Source organism: Pseudophryne corroboree, chromosome 4 (genome assembly GCF_028390025.1).
Source record: "Pseudophryne corroboree isolate aPseCor3 chromosome 4, aPseCor3.hap2, whole genome shotgun sequence".
In the NCBI taxonomy this organism is placed as follows: Eukaryota; Metazoa; Chordata; class Amphibia; order Anura; family Myobatrachidae; genus Pseudophryne; species Pseudophryne corroboree.
The window spans coordinates 923,813,164-923,830,185 of record NC_086447.1 but is presented as its reverse complement, the minus strand read 5'-3'; the positions used below and the strand labels follow the sequence as shown (position 1 = coordinate 923,830,185).

Below are 17,022 nucleotides of genomic sequence, written 5' to 3'. Positions count from 1 at the left end.
TGAGAGGAGGAGTGGACAGTTGGAGGGTGAACTGTGGAGAAGCTTTGGACAGGATTGGAGAGAGTGGTGGAGAATTAGGAGGAGGAATGGCAGGGTGTGATGAAGGGGTGAGTTTTGAACGCCCGTTTGAAAGAAAAGCCATATCTTAGAGGTGGTGGTGGTGGGAATGGCAAGAGAGACGCCCAGGCAGCGGGTCGGAGAAGCAGTGAGGAGCAAGATGATGTTGATGGAAAGCGGATGGGGCCCTGGAAAGGGGGAAGACAATGAACTAAGATTTGGCCATGTTGCTGGAGCATCCAGGCTGAGAAGGAAAGCAGTCAGGAGAGTATTGGCATAAAGGTAGTATTGAGATGGAAGGAGCTGAAGAGTTTTCCATGGAAGGAGGTGTACAGTGAGAACAGGGGATACCAAGGACGGATCTTTGGGAAAGGTGACAGAGAGAAGATGAGGAGAGGTGAGAGTTGGCATTGGCATCAAGTGAGGGTTTCTTGAGGATGGGAGAAACAAGTGCGTGGAAGGGACAATGCCTAATGAGGGACAATGCCTAATGAGAATAAATATCACCTGTGCGTTAGTTAGAATATATATTATTGTATAAAACTGACACCGGTCTGTTTTATCTTCTGGTGTTACCGTATCCTACAGAGAGATCCGCTGCAGTCCCGTGACATTGTCACATCCTTATCTTCACCTCCCTTATCAATGTTCTAGATTCCGGATCTAGCTGCTGCTGCTTGGAGGCCAGATCCTTTATTAAAGTTCACTTTCTGTTGACACAATAATAAGTGCAGTAAATAGTCTCCAGCTGCGCAAATACATTAAAGTTACAAACAGCACATATTCATTTCAGATGTGAATATGGCGCCAGCTGCAGCGCAGCAAAACGTGCGCATCTTCTGATGCAAGGGACGGATATTATCACTAATAATACTTCTGCTAAACAAGATTATTTAAATGAGCTTAAAGGGATGACGATGCATTCAGGGGGCGCTCCCCATATAGTGGGGTCTTGTTTGCAGACAAACTATTTTTTTATTTTTTTATTTTACATTTTCTTTAGATAATAGAAATTACTTTTGCACCAAAATTGAAAAGTTTTTTTTGCAAGGGATTTAGTTGTCATGTGATAGAAGTATATAGTAGTATATCATAGAATATAGGAGTATATATAGGGGAAGGATACATTGCTCAAGCAGAAGTGATAATAATGGAGTGGGTAACGCAAATTACGGATGTGAATATTTAGTACGGACATATTCGGGGCGTTGACGTTTGGCATATACAGGGGGAGGGGCTCTAGACTGCACGCCCCAACTGCTTGTAATGAGAGGTCCTGGGATTTATAGTAATATGCATAGAAAAAATGGATGCAGGTGCATTATGCAATCATTACCAATTATAATTTAAATATATATTCCAATTAAATATGATATAAAAGGTTGTAAGCATATAATTGGCCAAAGATACGGGCCTGCCCACCAACGTCCAGGCCACCTCTTGTCGGGGAAGTCCTAAACACTCTGGGGTTCACTTCTGGGGCACAGAAAATGCCCAAACCAGCCCAGCAACAACAACAAAAGAAACACCCAGGGCATTACAGTAATGAAGGATAGTGTTACAGAGAATCAGAGAAGTGAAAGCAGCTGCTCAGTGTTGAGTGTTACAAAAGTAAAAAATGTGAGAAAAAATACATGGATACAAAACAAAGAAAGAAAGTGATATAGAGGAGTCTATTCATGAAGCAGTGAAAAGTGTGGAGAAGTGAGCCAGTGGATAAGTTGCCCATGGCAACCAATCAGCTACTACGTATCATTTTACAGAATGCACTTTATAAATGTAACCTCAACACTGATTGGTTGCCATGGGCAACTGCCTATGTCAGAGTGTCCCAATGGTTTTATTGAAAAGATATGGGAATTATTGATGTAGGATGTGATGACATGTGATGGCGTTTTCACACAGCAGCGATCGGGTCTGAACTGCGCATGTACCTGCGCCGCAGTGCGCCGGTGCATGCCAGACAGCCGACGGCTGTCTTTAGCTAGTGATCACCTCTGCCTGATTGACAGACAGAGGCGGTCGCTGGGCGTGAGGGGGCGGGACGATGGCGTTAAGCCGCCGTTTAGGGGGGGTGCGGTCCGGCCAATGCAGGCGTGGCTGGACCGTGTGGGGGGCGGGCCCCGGTGGCTGCGTGACATCACACGCAGCCGCTGCGACCCTGGCAGCGACGTGTAGCTCCCGGCCAGCGCGCAGGAGCTGTGCTGGTAGGGTGCTACACTCTTCAAGTACAAAAGCACCGCGGCTTTTGTACTTCTGCGACGGGGCAGGGACTGACATGCAGGGCGGGCTAGTTCTGTGCTCGGCGTCCCTCCGCATGTCAGTGTGACTGATCGTACCTGTGTACGATCACCTCTGAATCACCCCCATAGTCCATAGGAAAACATAATAACTGCTAAGTAACGACGGTGATAATCAGTCAGTAATAAGATAACTCATGAAGAATAACAGGTCTGCGTTCAGACTCGGAACAAGTTATTACCCAATGGTAGTATGGAAGCCTATGATGTCCAAAATGGCTTCCTAGTAACAAGACACGTTCTGTCACAGACCCCACACATTTCAGCAGTCTCAGACAACATCTTTATTTTAATCCCATGACGACATTTATTTTTTCACTGGGAGGCCATTTTGGTCATCTTAGGTTTCCATAGTTCCAAATGATGATACACACACCTTCTAACATTGGAAACATTCAAATTGGGACATATACACGCTGCAGAGGATGTGATAACACAGGGGCGAGTGCTAGGCCACCTACAGACCCACCCTCCCCTTATACATGAAACCATCCTCTATTCCCTCTGGGCTACAGGTTATGGGCTGGCTGCCCCAACACCACTAGGGTAACCTCTAAGGGTGCAGAACTGATCCAAGTGGACTCCTGGGCCCAACAGTACAGCCACTCCAGATTTACTGTATACTGGGCCCGATCTTGTTCTCAGTCAATCACCCAAGGATGCTCGGGTTCAACCTTCTCCTCCTACCTACATATGGGTCCCGGACAGAGCCGGCCCTAACCAATATGATGCCCTAGGCAAGATTTTGGCTGGTGCCCCCTAGCAGCACCGCTGGTTCCGCCTCTGACCTTGCACCTCTTTCCCAGCACCATCACCCCTCACCCATAGCAGTCCTTATTTTAGTGTTTGTACCCCCTATATTTTAAATAGGAACAGTTCGCACATTTGATGTACAGCCCAAAAAGGGGTGTGTTTTTTTCTGGCAAGGGGCATGGCCCCACAATAGTAACCCCAATTCCAATTATGCCACACAGTACTGCAATTTCATTCACATTTGATCATGTGATAGTGTCCATAATTCATATTACCCCCACAGTAGTATCACTTTACCTTATAAATGTTACTCCTCACAGTAGTGTCCCTTATTCACATTACATCACACTGAATTGCTCCTTATTCACATTACACCACGCCCTATTACTCTTTATTTACATTAGACGACACAGTAGTGCCCTTTCTATACGCAATACCACATAGTAGAGCACCTTATACACATAATGCCACACATTAGTAATGCATTTATACACATAATTCCACACAGTAATGCCCCTTACACATGAGACACATTATTAATGTCCTTATAAACATAATGCGCCTTACACATTATGACAACCTTTATTAATGCCCTTTTACACATAGTGCCCCCTACACATTTGCTGCACATTATTAGTGCCCTTATACACATAATGACACACATAATGTCCCTTACACATATGCCGTACATTATTAATGCCCTTATACACATAATGACACACATAGTGCCCCCTACACATTTGCTGCACATTATTAGTGCCCCTATACACATAATGACACACATACAGTTTGATAGAGTCAAATAACTACCTTTTAACATTAGCTATATATTAATACCGTGTAGCCGTAATGGCTGCTAAACCATGTGCACATGCTACGCACTCCGTACGCTATTTGCGTATGAAGACCTCGCACGTGGTACGCAAATAAAGTACACACGCTGTGCTGGGTGTACGGAATACCCACAGTGAGCATACACACAGACAGTAACCTTTATAAACTTTAAACACAGATTATGCTTACTCTGTAACCCTTGTATGCAACACACTATGATTGAGTTTGTGTTGTAAAACCTTACTACTGAAATACTGCAGCGACATAACGCTGCTTAACCTTGTTAATGTAAATGCTGTTAGAGCGATTTAGAATTCAGAAACCCTTTGAACCAGCTAGAGAGACACAGACACCCTGCTGAGGTTCTAACACCTTATATGAACGTTCTATTTGCAAAAGAATAATACAATACAAGTCATACACTACCAATATAACATAGACTACCTAACCAGATAACTACACATGAAATACAATATCAGTACAATAACTGTATACGAGAAACGAGAGAGAAAGAGAAGAGAGAGAGAGAGATATATGGCTCACAATAACAAGAAAGACAATATGATTGCGGAGAAAACTTACGCACAAAGGGGAACGATCGCATGCGCCTCTGGATATCCAGCTCCCGATTATCAGCAATGAGAACCGTTGAAGAGTGAGAGCTGGATATGATCGGCTTGTCTATTTATGCCCCACACACAATACAATTCAATGGTCCCTACAATCTCATTGTTTATTGGACACAGGAATTCGTCTTCGCATTATAACAAAAGGTCATAGGTTGATTCATACAGGTGGGCTGTGTCTACTTCCAACTGCTCAGGTGGGTGGGAAACTAGGTTTCCCGCCGCATGGATAAGTAAGTGCAAATAATAGTAAATGGACATAAACTTCTTATGTCCATAACTATTCGCACAAGCGATTAATCCGCTTCAAACCAACACCGGAATATTGCTAATTAAATACTCTTCCGATGGATACTAAACACCACTGTATAATCCTTGTCTGACCCTTTGTATCAGACAAAGAGGGATGTCTCTGTCCATGAACATGCTACATTAACTAAACTTTCAGAATCTATCAAAGGGACCATGATCTACAAAATACATTATATGGTTAAAATATATATCGATTGAGTCGCCCGCTAGACGCATACAAACTCTACCGTAAATCCGCATATCGTGCGCCTGCGGGTGCACGCAAAGGCGAGTATGCACACGCACGGGAGAGCTTTTGCACGCGCAGCGGGAGCTCGCATGAGGTGCAAATATGGCAGTGTGCATAGTGATATTTTTCTGACTTTGACAGTCCACCCTTTGGCAGTCAACAATAACTGCCACTTCCTAAAACATTTCAAAACGAGAAAAATATATGTCAAGTGTAAATACCTTTCCATGATTGGGTAAGGGAGGAGAGGAGAAGGTAGGAAAAGGGTATGACCTAGTGAGATAGCAGAAGCATGTGTGTATGAATCCATGTTTGGGGGGTCATGTATCATCGTGCCGTACATGTTTTAAATCAAGCTTCGAGGTATTGCGAAGTATACATTTGAATTCCTTCTTATCCCGTTTTAAGGGTCTGTGGATGGGCTGTCAAACTCTACCGAGCTCTTTTCGGCTGTGGTTGTAACAAAATGGGGAAGCACATTTTAGTTGATGATACATGAATGGGGGAATATGTGATTGCTGATATCTGTGCCTGTATTCCCTATCGACTATGTGTTTTATTACCTGAAGGTTGTAGAGATGAAGATAAGACACAATTATGGTAAATGCAGTGGTATTCTATGTCAGGTTAATGAACATTTGTCAGTTGAAGTCTTGTTCGGTGTCTGTTGAATGCAGTCTTCTTTGTGCTTTTGCCAATAGGTGTGAGCAAAAGCTTTGTCAATGTCCATAGACTTACAAAAAAAGTGTTGGGCTAGCGTAAATTTAAAATTTCTAGGGAAACTGGGGGTCTATGGCATAGTTCATCAAATATCTGTGTATAAGGTTGTCAAAACTTCTTCTTTAATCCATCAGTTGTCTGTATACAGGCTCGTCAAACTCCTCGTCCAAGTGGGTCTTTTTACCTTGGAGAAAACGGAAAAACAGGTGAAAGAAACGGACCGTATAATCGCATTTTCATCACATCATTGTCTCTACCGTTGGGTCATAAATCAAATCCATTGGAATTACAATTTCCTCACTCCTTAAACTCATCACCCTAGTACTTCGTTTACACTTCATTAAAGCCTGACCGCATCTAAATATCAAGCCAATCGATATGACAACACCCAAGACACATAGAAGAAACTTCCCTACATCCATTATGACTCCTTGAGCCCATTCTCCTAAACCAGAGAACCAATTTCGCGGGTTCAACCATGACACCCAACCAGTCAGCTCATTACCCACAGCAGCAAGGGTGAGATTGTGTCTTCTGCGAAATTCCCACTTTAATTGGAGAATGTCGTCCATCTTTTGCTCTATGACCTCGACCGGATCCTCGGTACTATTCGTTATATATGTGCAGCATTTCACGCCGTACTGCGTTGCCAGTGTGACACAATATCCACCTGTTACTGCTGTGAGATAATTAAGAACCATTCTATGCTGAACCAGTTCTGTTTTATAAGCTTGAAGCTCTCTTCCAGTATACCTAAACGTGTCATCATACATTTCTGTGATATTGTCTAACAAATTTGCGAGCGCAGATATGTATTTATAATTCAACACTCCTCTGGCGGTGCGAGTGATGTCTAACGCGAGTAGAACCTGAATCCCGGTGGATTCATGGATCATGTCAGAGGCCGGATGCTCTGTTCTTTCTATCAGGTGCCGTTTAACTACATGCTCGTAATGAGTGTGAGTATAAGGAGCTTGGGCAACACGGTGTATATCTTTCATTTTGGCATGTGATACAGTCATTACCTCAGGCAGTACTTTTCCAATATAACACAATCCTTCAGAGTTTGGGGCAAGCCACTTATACGCCTTCCTCCCGCATATGAAATATGCATCATCGGGGAGAACATATGGGACGGAGTAGGACATAACCATATTACACATCTTCCATGTGAAATCTCCTAACCCTAATTCTCCCATCTGTCTAGTACACGTATCAGTTTGTACGATATGTGCACAGTATCCTGGTGATACCTCTCCAACTCTCGTAATCCTACTTCCTAGGGTATACCTATATCGGAAAGATTTTTCTCTACTGGCTATGTGGCGTATAAGTTCTGTATCTGTAGGCATTCTATCTGCTCTATATGAAAAGGTCATGGTTTGGTTACTCCATGACACTTCCCAATTTCCCGGCTTTCGGGGATTGGAAATGTTAAAACATATTAGGGACTTTTCCACATGATATTGGTGGAGCTTCAAACTAGGAGGACTGGAGATATTAAACCTCCTGTCCACCGGTCTCCCACCCTTTAGCTCAAGTACCTCCCCTACCGTTAAAGGAAATGGTACTAGCCCTGATTTGCTGTGACCTTGAGGTACTTGAGAGCATACCCAACAATCTGTCTGATTTACCACATTACCCACTAAGGAGTGATAGTCACTCAATGGATGCCGGTCCATGTGGATATTAAAACTGGATTGGCATTTCTTGATGCACCCATCCTCAACTACATTGTCACAGAGCCTACAGATACAGTTTTCTTCAGCTAACAATCCTTCACAATTCCTTCTATTGTCAATGCTATCGGATCGTTTTCTGATACTCGCCTTTACTTGTTGATTAAGTTGTTCTTGGAAAACTACGCCTCCATCTTTGTCATCAGAACCCATTCTGGATCCTTTCTCGACCTCCATGGTACTCTCGCCGGAACAGACTGCTCTGGTCAACATCATGGTCAACAGGAAAATCCGTATCACAGTCTCTTGGGGCAAGTCCATCTTACAGGAGGAGAAAAGGAGAAATTTGTAATGGGGGTACAGGAAAACAGTTTGAGGGGGAGAGAAACTTGTTACGATAATAAGTTCTCTAGTCTTGTTGTTCTTCTTGTTCTGCTGTCATCTCAAAGGTGCTGTCTCTCAGTCTTCCAAACGAACATTCTGGTGATGCAATATTCCTTCCAAACCAGCGATCTTTCTGTAAGGAGCAAAAATCTTGCATTACCATTTGTCTAACTGATGTGTGACATACCATCTTTAAAACATGAAAACATGAGAAAGAAGAGGGAGAGGAAAAAACAACAACAAGAGAGAAAGAACCGTTCATATATGTATACATCACATAAATCAACAATAAACAACAACAACAACAACAGGGAAAAAAAATTTTTTAAACACTTTAAAACATTGTCAGATCATCAGGCTGTCATATCTACATGTCCAATGGTTTCCTTGCGCAGTCCCCCCCCCACCAGCACCTCCATACTCCACCCTCTGTATCTGGCCAGGATACATTGATGCGGATAGGTCATGCTGGGGTTTGGTAGACTTCTGCAAAGACCAAGTAGATATGCAATGTTTAAGTCCTACCAATAATCGTCAGAGATGGGGAGAAAGAGAGAGAAAAAAAAACATTTCACAGATACATTTACAACGTTTCACCTGGTCATTCCTGTGTCTTCAGGGAATGACCTCCCAATTTATTAACTGTTACCTCAGGCTTACCATCAGTCCTAATGATCACCTTTCCTGACTACATATTATGGGTGTGGCCCAAAATTCTTCCCATATGATCCCTGATTATAATTTGGTGTGTCATAATTTTGCTCATTTCTTTGTCTAGGGGGTCTGACTTTATGTGGGCTATTACAGTTGCTGGCATAATGCCCTTCTCTTCTACAGAGATAACAAATCCTTGGCTTCCTCCATGTGCTAGGGGCCTGGGGTTTCGGTCGACTTGATGCCTCCTCTAGTGCTTGGATGCTCATTACCATCAACCGCTCTCCCTGCGCTTCCCTGGTTCTTTGGATATTGCGGTCATGCTCGATAGCGGACTCTCTTAATGCAGCGACCGAGATACCTCTCCAGTGAGGTAGGGAGGTTTGTACCCTGATTTTTAGTGTGTCTTTTAAGCTGTCCATTAATACGGACACAGCTACCTCTCTGTGGTGTACATTAGTTTCAATGTCATCTATACCAGTGTACCTAGCCATATCCTGCAGAGCCCGGTGAAAATACTCTGGTGTGGATTCACCTTCTTTTTGTCTTATTGTAAAGATTTTATTCCACTTTACTACTGTAGGAAAATATACTCCTAACTGTAGATTGATTCTTTTTACATTATCTTGGTTATACTTGTCTGTTAGTGGTACTTCCTCATCTAGCTTACAATCAGCAATAAATTTCAATGAATCAACATCGGGGGGTAAGCATGCCCTCAAAACTGTCCTCCAATCTTTGTTATTTGGCTCTGCAGTATTTCCTAGCTCTCTAATATACTTTTGACAAGCAACTAAGTCTTTCCTGGGATCAGGAAATTCAGACAGAATTGTTCTTAATTCTGTTCGGGAAAAGGGGCAGTACATGGCGATGTTCCTGACAGGAGTGGCTCCTGTAGTGTCAGTTTTCCCATTTGGTACTGCAATTACCCTGACAGGATTAAGTCCAATAACGTCATTCTGAGTTGGTTCTGCAATATGAGGTACATTTGTTTGTGCGTGATGTATAATACCATACGTACCTGTGGACACGACCTCACCTGACCCTCCGTTAGGGGGTTTGATTACAGTCTTTACCGATTTGGTCGCGTCCACCTGGATGTCTTGTGTGATGGCTGCTGGAAAAGGTGCCGACATCGTGCTGGGCTCACTTTCTTGTTGGTGTTCCTGAGGAAAGTTTAACATGGGGTGCGACTTGCATGGGTTAATAGTTGTACATTTAACACTTTCATTTTTATAAACCTTATTACGTTTGTTACTTTCATTCTTAATACAGTTACTAAGTGCATTTTTATCGTACAACATTGTGCCTTTCTCCGCAACCATAATCCTCTCCATTGCCATGTCTCTCCTCTCAAGATGAAAGTTAGGTATGTAAGTTACATTTCTTTGCATTTCACTTTCCTGTTGCCATAACTGCAAACAATCATAATGTTTAACTCGTTGTTTCCAGGATTTTATGAGACAGATCCTCCGCCTTAAATTATGCAATACCTCTAAGTCAAAACTACCTATCCCGGGAAATGGTGCCTTATCCCCCGCAGTCATTCGTGTCCATTCGTCACAAAAGGTCTCAGTGTGGGGACCATACCTCCCCCACATTACTAACCGAGCAGACCCTCGGGGTCTGCAAGCCTCTGCAGTCTGAACCCTGACTGCTGAACGTCCCTGTGTTGTGCACTTGGTTGCCATTGTGGACCTCTTTTAACACAGAAAAACTTCCTAAAATGCACCAAACACAGTAGTCTACGGTGGAAGTTTTCCAAGCTCTTCCACCAGCTTCTTCTGCTCCGGGTATCTCCGGTCCGCCTTCTAGCAGACACGTGTAGCCATTGCAGGCCCTATCTCTAGAGATTTTCCTGTGAGACCAGCGAAAATTCCCTTCCTTTTTACTTTACACAAATCACGCTTGCATGTGCTTCCCACAACACGTATGAGGGCAATTTACCTCGTATCACGTTGCGTTATTGGTCACACCTACAACCGTGCGGTCCAATCGTACCACTTATAGACACTTGTTGCCCATAAATGGTAGGATCATTGGAGTCTCCCTACTGTGCTCCAAAAACAGCCAGAGCGTAATACACCGAAAACTTTATCACACTCTGTCGCACGTTTTCACTTAGACCGTGCTCATCACGTATTCACCTTGACCGTGATTCACCAAGACTTACTTCACCAAGATTTACTTCACCAAGATTTCACCAAGACTTCACCAAGAGGAGTTCAATACACTCATACCGTTTTCAACCCACTATCATTCTATAGTTTTCTGATCAGAAAAATAATTTCCCGTAATCTGATAGCTCTCCCCAGAGGCACTACAGTAAAGTAAGGTATTTAAACTAAGTTTTGGAAACTGAAATCAATTTGTGCTATTATCGCGAGGCTATACTATACCGCCCCCACTAAAACAATGCTATTGTGCGATTTGAGTTTCGGTGGGCGTACCCAGACGCTCCGTTGCGTAATATAGGCTGCGTGCGTCGGCCTTTGTGTTGCGTACGCGAGTCTCAGCCTTTTGTTAGAGACACGCGTACGCTGGCCACAAAAATACAATTAGCACGTTTATCAATGTAGATGATCTTTAGCTGTAATCATCTACCAAGCACCACACAGGTCTTTCCTTGTATCTCAGGCAAAGCTGTGCGTGTGTTTTACAAATTACCCCTTAATGTATCATTTTTACTCTTTAAGTACCAATAGCAACAAATCTTTCTCAGCACGTTATCAATTATGAAATGGCAACCAGGAAAGTGAGATGTGAAGATTACACAAATGAACATGCAATTCTAAATTAATCTAATAACATATATTGATGTAAGCACACGCATATAGATATTACATATATGAGACCCTATTCAGTACTTCTAATTTGCATATGAATGTGCAATTTCTTTCACTGCTGGGAGAGAGAAAAAAAAAACAACAAACCAGTCCCACAGGTCATTTGCATTTCAATGGCCAACCTACAAGTAGCAGCGTTAAAACAGGTTCTTGAAGAGAGACAGTTACCAAAAAAAAAAAACTACTTGTGTATTTCTTAAATCAAATATTTAATTTATTATTAACTGTTATTAAACTCTATCTGAACTACTTATGATTGACTATGATATGGACTAAACAAATGAATTAAAAAAAACTCATTAAATGATGATTTCTTTTTGACAGTGGATGGCTGATTATTTCCTGAGACAACTGAAAATCAGCCGTTCAAAAAAAAATTGACCTTCCCAAAATGGCCGCTGCTCCTCCCCCATCCATGAGGTTTACACAAAATGGGGGACAGACCTTTTGTCACAAAGAAAAATCATCATGCCAGCCCCTTTTAGTTATCACGCTATGCAGAGCGATTAAAAATAATTTTAAACCTATTTAAACAGACAAACCATCCAATCTGTGTGTGCAGTTGGCACCAAATAGAAATAAAAACCAGATTTACAAAGACAATAGGTTAATGTTCCTACCTTCTTCGGATTCCACCAGCATCCCTACAGACCAAAAGAATCAGACGCAGACTCTCATCTGATCAGCACTATATCTTCCTTTTCCTCCCTTTGCTGATCGATAAAAGTCTGCGCCTTTTTCGCCTGACTGCGGATATGAGATGGACCGGACTTGCCCCCACTTGATAGAGTCAAATAACTACCTTTTAACATTAGCTATATATTAATACCGTGTAGCCGTAATGGCTGCTAAACCATGTGCACATGCTACGCACTCCGTACGCTATTTGCGTATGAAGACCTCGCACGTGGTACGCAAATAAAGTACACACGCTGTGCTGGGTGTACGGAATACCCACAGTGAGCATACACACAGACAGTAACCTTTATAAACTTTAAACACAGATTATGCTTACTCTGTAACCCTTGTATGCAACACACTATGATTGAGTTTGTGTTGTAAAACCTTACTACTGAAATACTGCAGCGATATAACGCTGCTTAACCTTGTTAATGTAAATGCTGTTAGAGCGATTTAGAATTCAGAAACCCTTTGTACCAGCTAGAGAGACACAGACACCCTGCTAAGGTTCTAACACCTTATATGAACGTTCTATTTGCAAAAGAATAATACAATACAAGTCATACACTACCAATATAACATAGACTACCTAACCAGATAACTACACATGAAATACAATATCAGTACAATAACTGTATACGAGAAACGAGAGAGAAAGAGAAGAGAGAGAGAGAGAGAGATATATGGCTCACAATAACAAGAAAGACAATATGATTGCGGAGAAAACTTACGCACAAAGGGGAACGATCGCATGCGCCTCTGGATATCCAGCTCCCGATTATCAGCAATGAGAACCGTTGAAGAGTGAGAGCTGGATATGATCGGCTTGTCTATTTATGCCCCACACACAATACAATTCAATGGTCCCTACAATCTCATTGTTCATTGGACACAGGAATTCGTCTTCGCATTATAACAAAAGGTCATAGGTTGATTCATACAGGTGGGGGCTGTGTCTACTTCCAACTGCTCAGGTGGGTGGGAAACTAGGTTTCCCGCCGCATGGATAAGTAAGTGCAAATAATAGTAAATGGACATAAACTTCTTATGTCCATAACTATTCGCACGAGCGATTAATCCGCTTCAAACCAACACCGGAATATTGCTAATTAAATACTCTTCCGATGGATACTAAACACCACTGTATAATCCTTGTCTGACCCTTTGTATCAGACAAAGAGGGATGTCTCTGTCCATGAACATGCTACATTAACTAAACTTTCAGAATCTATCAAAGGGACCATGATCTACAAAATACATTATATGGTTAAAATATATATCGATTGAGTCGCCCGCTAGACGCATACAAACTCTACCGTAAATCCGCATATCGTGCGCCTGCGGGTGCACGCAAAGGCGAGTATGCGCACGCACGGGAGAGCTCTTGCACGCGCAGCGGGAGCTCGCATGAGGTGCAAATATGGCAGTGTGCATAGTGATATTTTTCTGACTTTGACAAGTTATACCCTTTTACACATATGCCGGACATTATTAATGCCCTTATACACATAATGACACACATAGTGCCCCCTACACATTTGCTGCACATTATTAGTGCCCCTATACACATAATGACACACATATGCCGCACATTATTAATGCCCTTATACACATAATGACACACATAGTGCCCCTTACACATATGTTGCACATTATTAATGCATTTTTACATGACACACATAATGCTCCTTACACATATTCCAATCACTACTGCACAACCGACCCACTCACATGCACACAACACTCACACTGCAACTAACACTGTGACCTCTGCCTCTGCTTGGATACAGATGTGTCCTCATAAATCTTGCCTGAATGCTAACGTCTGGCACCTTTTTCTAATGAAAATGCATCTTATTTGCATTGCTATGTCGCTAGGATGCACAAGCAGCTTCTGCTGACTAAAATGATACGCAGCATGCCTATATACTGTGTGAGACTGTGGCTGTATCTGCATATGAAATGCTTCACACAGAATATAGGCATGCCGCATATCATTTTAATCAGCAGAAGCTGCTGATGCCCCTAGGCATATCAAATGCCCTAGGCAATTGCCTAGTTTGCCTATGCCTATGGCCGGCTCTGGTCCCGGACAGCAGGTATAGAGTGAGTAGCGGCCCCCAGCAGCGGTTTTCATCTATATATACAGCTGTAATTGTTCTAAGACTACTTGTGGAACTATATTTAAAGTATACAACTAAAACCTTCACAGCAGCTTATACGGACTACAGCGCATAAACTAATGTGCAAATTATCAGTAAAACATCTTCACCTCTCCAGCCATCTATTCTGACTGTGCTCTCATGAGAGGAAAAATAGATACATACACAGCTTGATCTGTAACATATGTAACATATCCAGCTACTATATTTCATATCTATTACTCTCCATATTGTTACATATGCCTACTATATGGCTATTTTTACTTGCTAGCAATAAGTGTTTTTAAATGTCTAAATGTGTATGAAATAAATATATATTGATTGGAACCACCGGCATTATTGAATATTTATATTGGCTCTCTAGCGCGGCCTCTGTGCATTGTTTTAGTCTGTCCTTAATCGAGACCTGTGCAGATAGGTCTCTGGAGCCCGTCACAATCGAACCAATTGGTTTATTTATTGTATTATTATTATTATTATTATTATTATTATTATTATTTAATCCAGAGGTTCTCAAACTCGGTCCTTGCGGGCACACACAGTGCATGTTTTGCAGGTAACCCAGCAGGTGTACAGGTGTATTAATTACTCACTGACACATTTTAAAAGGTCCACAGGTGGAGCTAATTATTTCACTTGTGATTCTGTGAGGAGACCTGCAAAACATGCACTGTGTGGGGTCCTGAGGACCGAGTTTGAGAACCTCTGATTTTATCCATATAATTTATTGATCCCTTCGCGCTATCAGGTGTTTTTAATTTGGTAAAGTGGTTAATTTCACCTGAATATTTATAGGAGGGAAAGCAGCAGTTATCTCCAATCCCTCAGTTCCCCCCGGCAGCCGCAATACAAAGCATTCCCGACATTAGCCCCCGCAGCTAAAGCATACTTGCCTACCTGACCCTCTCCATGAGGGAGAAAATGCTCTGTTCCTGGACTTTCCTGGTAATGTATGATTGCCATCACCTGTGGTGAGCTACTTAATTGATAAGAAAGGTGTTTCACCACAGGTGATGGCAATCATACATTACCAGGAAAGTCCAGGAACAGAGTATTTTTTCCCTCATGGAGAGGGTCAGGTAGGCAAGTATGAGCTAAAGGCATCTGAAGAAGGCAGTAGCCTGCTGCAGCATATGCGCTACACACCGCAAACCCTCCCAGAGGGTTCCCCGGAAATGGTCGCAGTGCATGTGTGGTCAGGGGGCGCAGTAGCCCCAATTCCACACTGAGCACATCGCAGGGACGGGCTCCTTTTGGATCCTGAGAAGCTATGGGGGGCTCATTAATACATTGCATACAGTACAATCGCTGGGCAATAATATCGGACCCAGATTGCATTGCGTATACGATTAATAATAAACGGGCCCCTTACTTGGGTGGATTGTCTCATTGTGAAACAGACCTCTCTCCTGTAGCGTGGGGCCGCTATATGGTCTTAGATTGTGGGATGTTTAGTTTTAATATATGTTTATGGATGTCGCTCCCCTTCCCTGCTGCCACCCCCTTCCCTCCCTTATTTACCTTCTCGCCCTCCTGCTCGGGCTGATTTAGGCTTGTTCCATTCAATGGTAGGATAATGATTTTGTTTTTTTTATGAAGTCACTTTAAGTCGGGTTCCGTTGCATAACTTGGGCAGAGTGAAGTTCCGCAGAAGCATGATCGGAACGCGGGCTTTCTATATTTATATACATATAGATATTTTGGACTTGAGGAGCCTCTCCCAGATGTCACATCGAGATCATACATACCTCAGTTTCATCCAGTAGTTTTGCATGATGCCGAAATGAACAGACACACAAACAAAAATTCAGAATTTTTGTTTCCGTCTCCATAGTTCATACTCAGTAAAAAAAAAAAAAGACACAACCCACAAGTCTTCTTTTATATTTTATATATATATATATATATATATATATATACACACACACACACACACACACACACACACACACTCACACACACACGCACACAGTACATATATATATATATACGCACACATATACAGTATATATATAATGTAAGATTAGATTTAAATCTAAATGAAATCTAAATGTATAGATTCTACGTCGTATCATTAATTTCATAATTTTTTTCAGGCAATTTATTTTAATAGATTTTTTAGCTAAGGTGGGAAAAACTATCCATCCGACGAGGATGGGATTCGAACCCACGCGTGCAGAGCACAATTGATTAGCAGTCCATCGCCTTAACCACTCGGCCACCTCGTCTATTGTTTCCCCACCCCCTTACAGCCTGTACACACACATACAGCTCCTGTTCCAGGCTCACCTTCCCCAGCGTCTCTCACACACACAGGCGGCATTGTGTGCTCAGCCAGGGAATGCCGCAGCGAGACTAACTGCAGGAGTACGGGGTTAACCCGTTGCTTCCCTTCACCGGCAGGATGGCTGTTACTGGCACCACTGCTATACATTGATATTGCAGGAACTATACGTCAGTAACATTCTCTGTCACCTGCCCCATCTGCCCAGAAACATCCACTTTTTGAAGAAACTCAGCCCCTTTTGCAGGCTGTGAATAAGGACAGTTGGAGAGGGGGGGGGGGGGATTATGGGGGAGATGTTTCAAGCTTTGGAGAGAGATAAGGTGGAGAAGTTTTATCCATAACTCCCAACTTCTGCCCCTTGGGAATCGGGACATGCCGCGCCGACAGCGTCAAAGAAGTGGGTGGAGCTTCTGGTAGAGGGGTGGAGTCTCGTGGTAAGGGGGCATGGCCTATTGCCGCTACCCCCGTTTTCGTCATTTTGGGGACGTGTCCAGCGCT

General features: G+C 42.8%; 1 non-coding gene across 1 annotated transcript; it reads right to left on the bottom strand.

Moving 5' to 3' along the window:
• Positions 1-16,383: 16,383 nt before the first annotated feature.
• On the bottom strand, positions 16,384-16,465 carry TRNAS-GCU (transfer RNA serine (anticodon GCU)). The gene has a single exon. It is a non-coding gene; the product is annotated as a tRNA-Ser (tRNA).
• Positions 16,466-17,022: the final 557 nt, after the last annotated feature.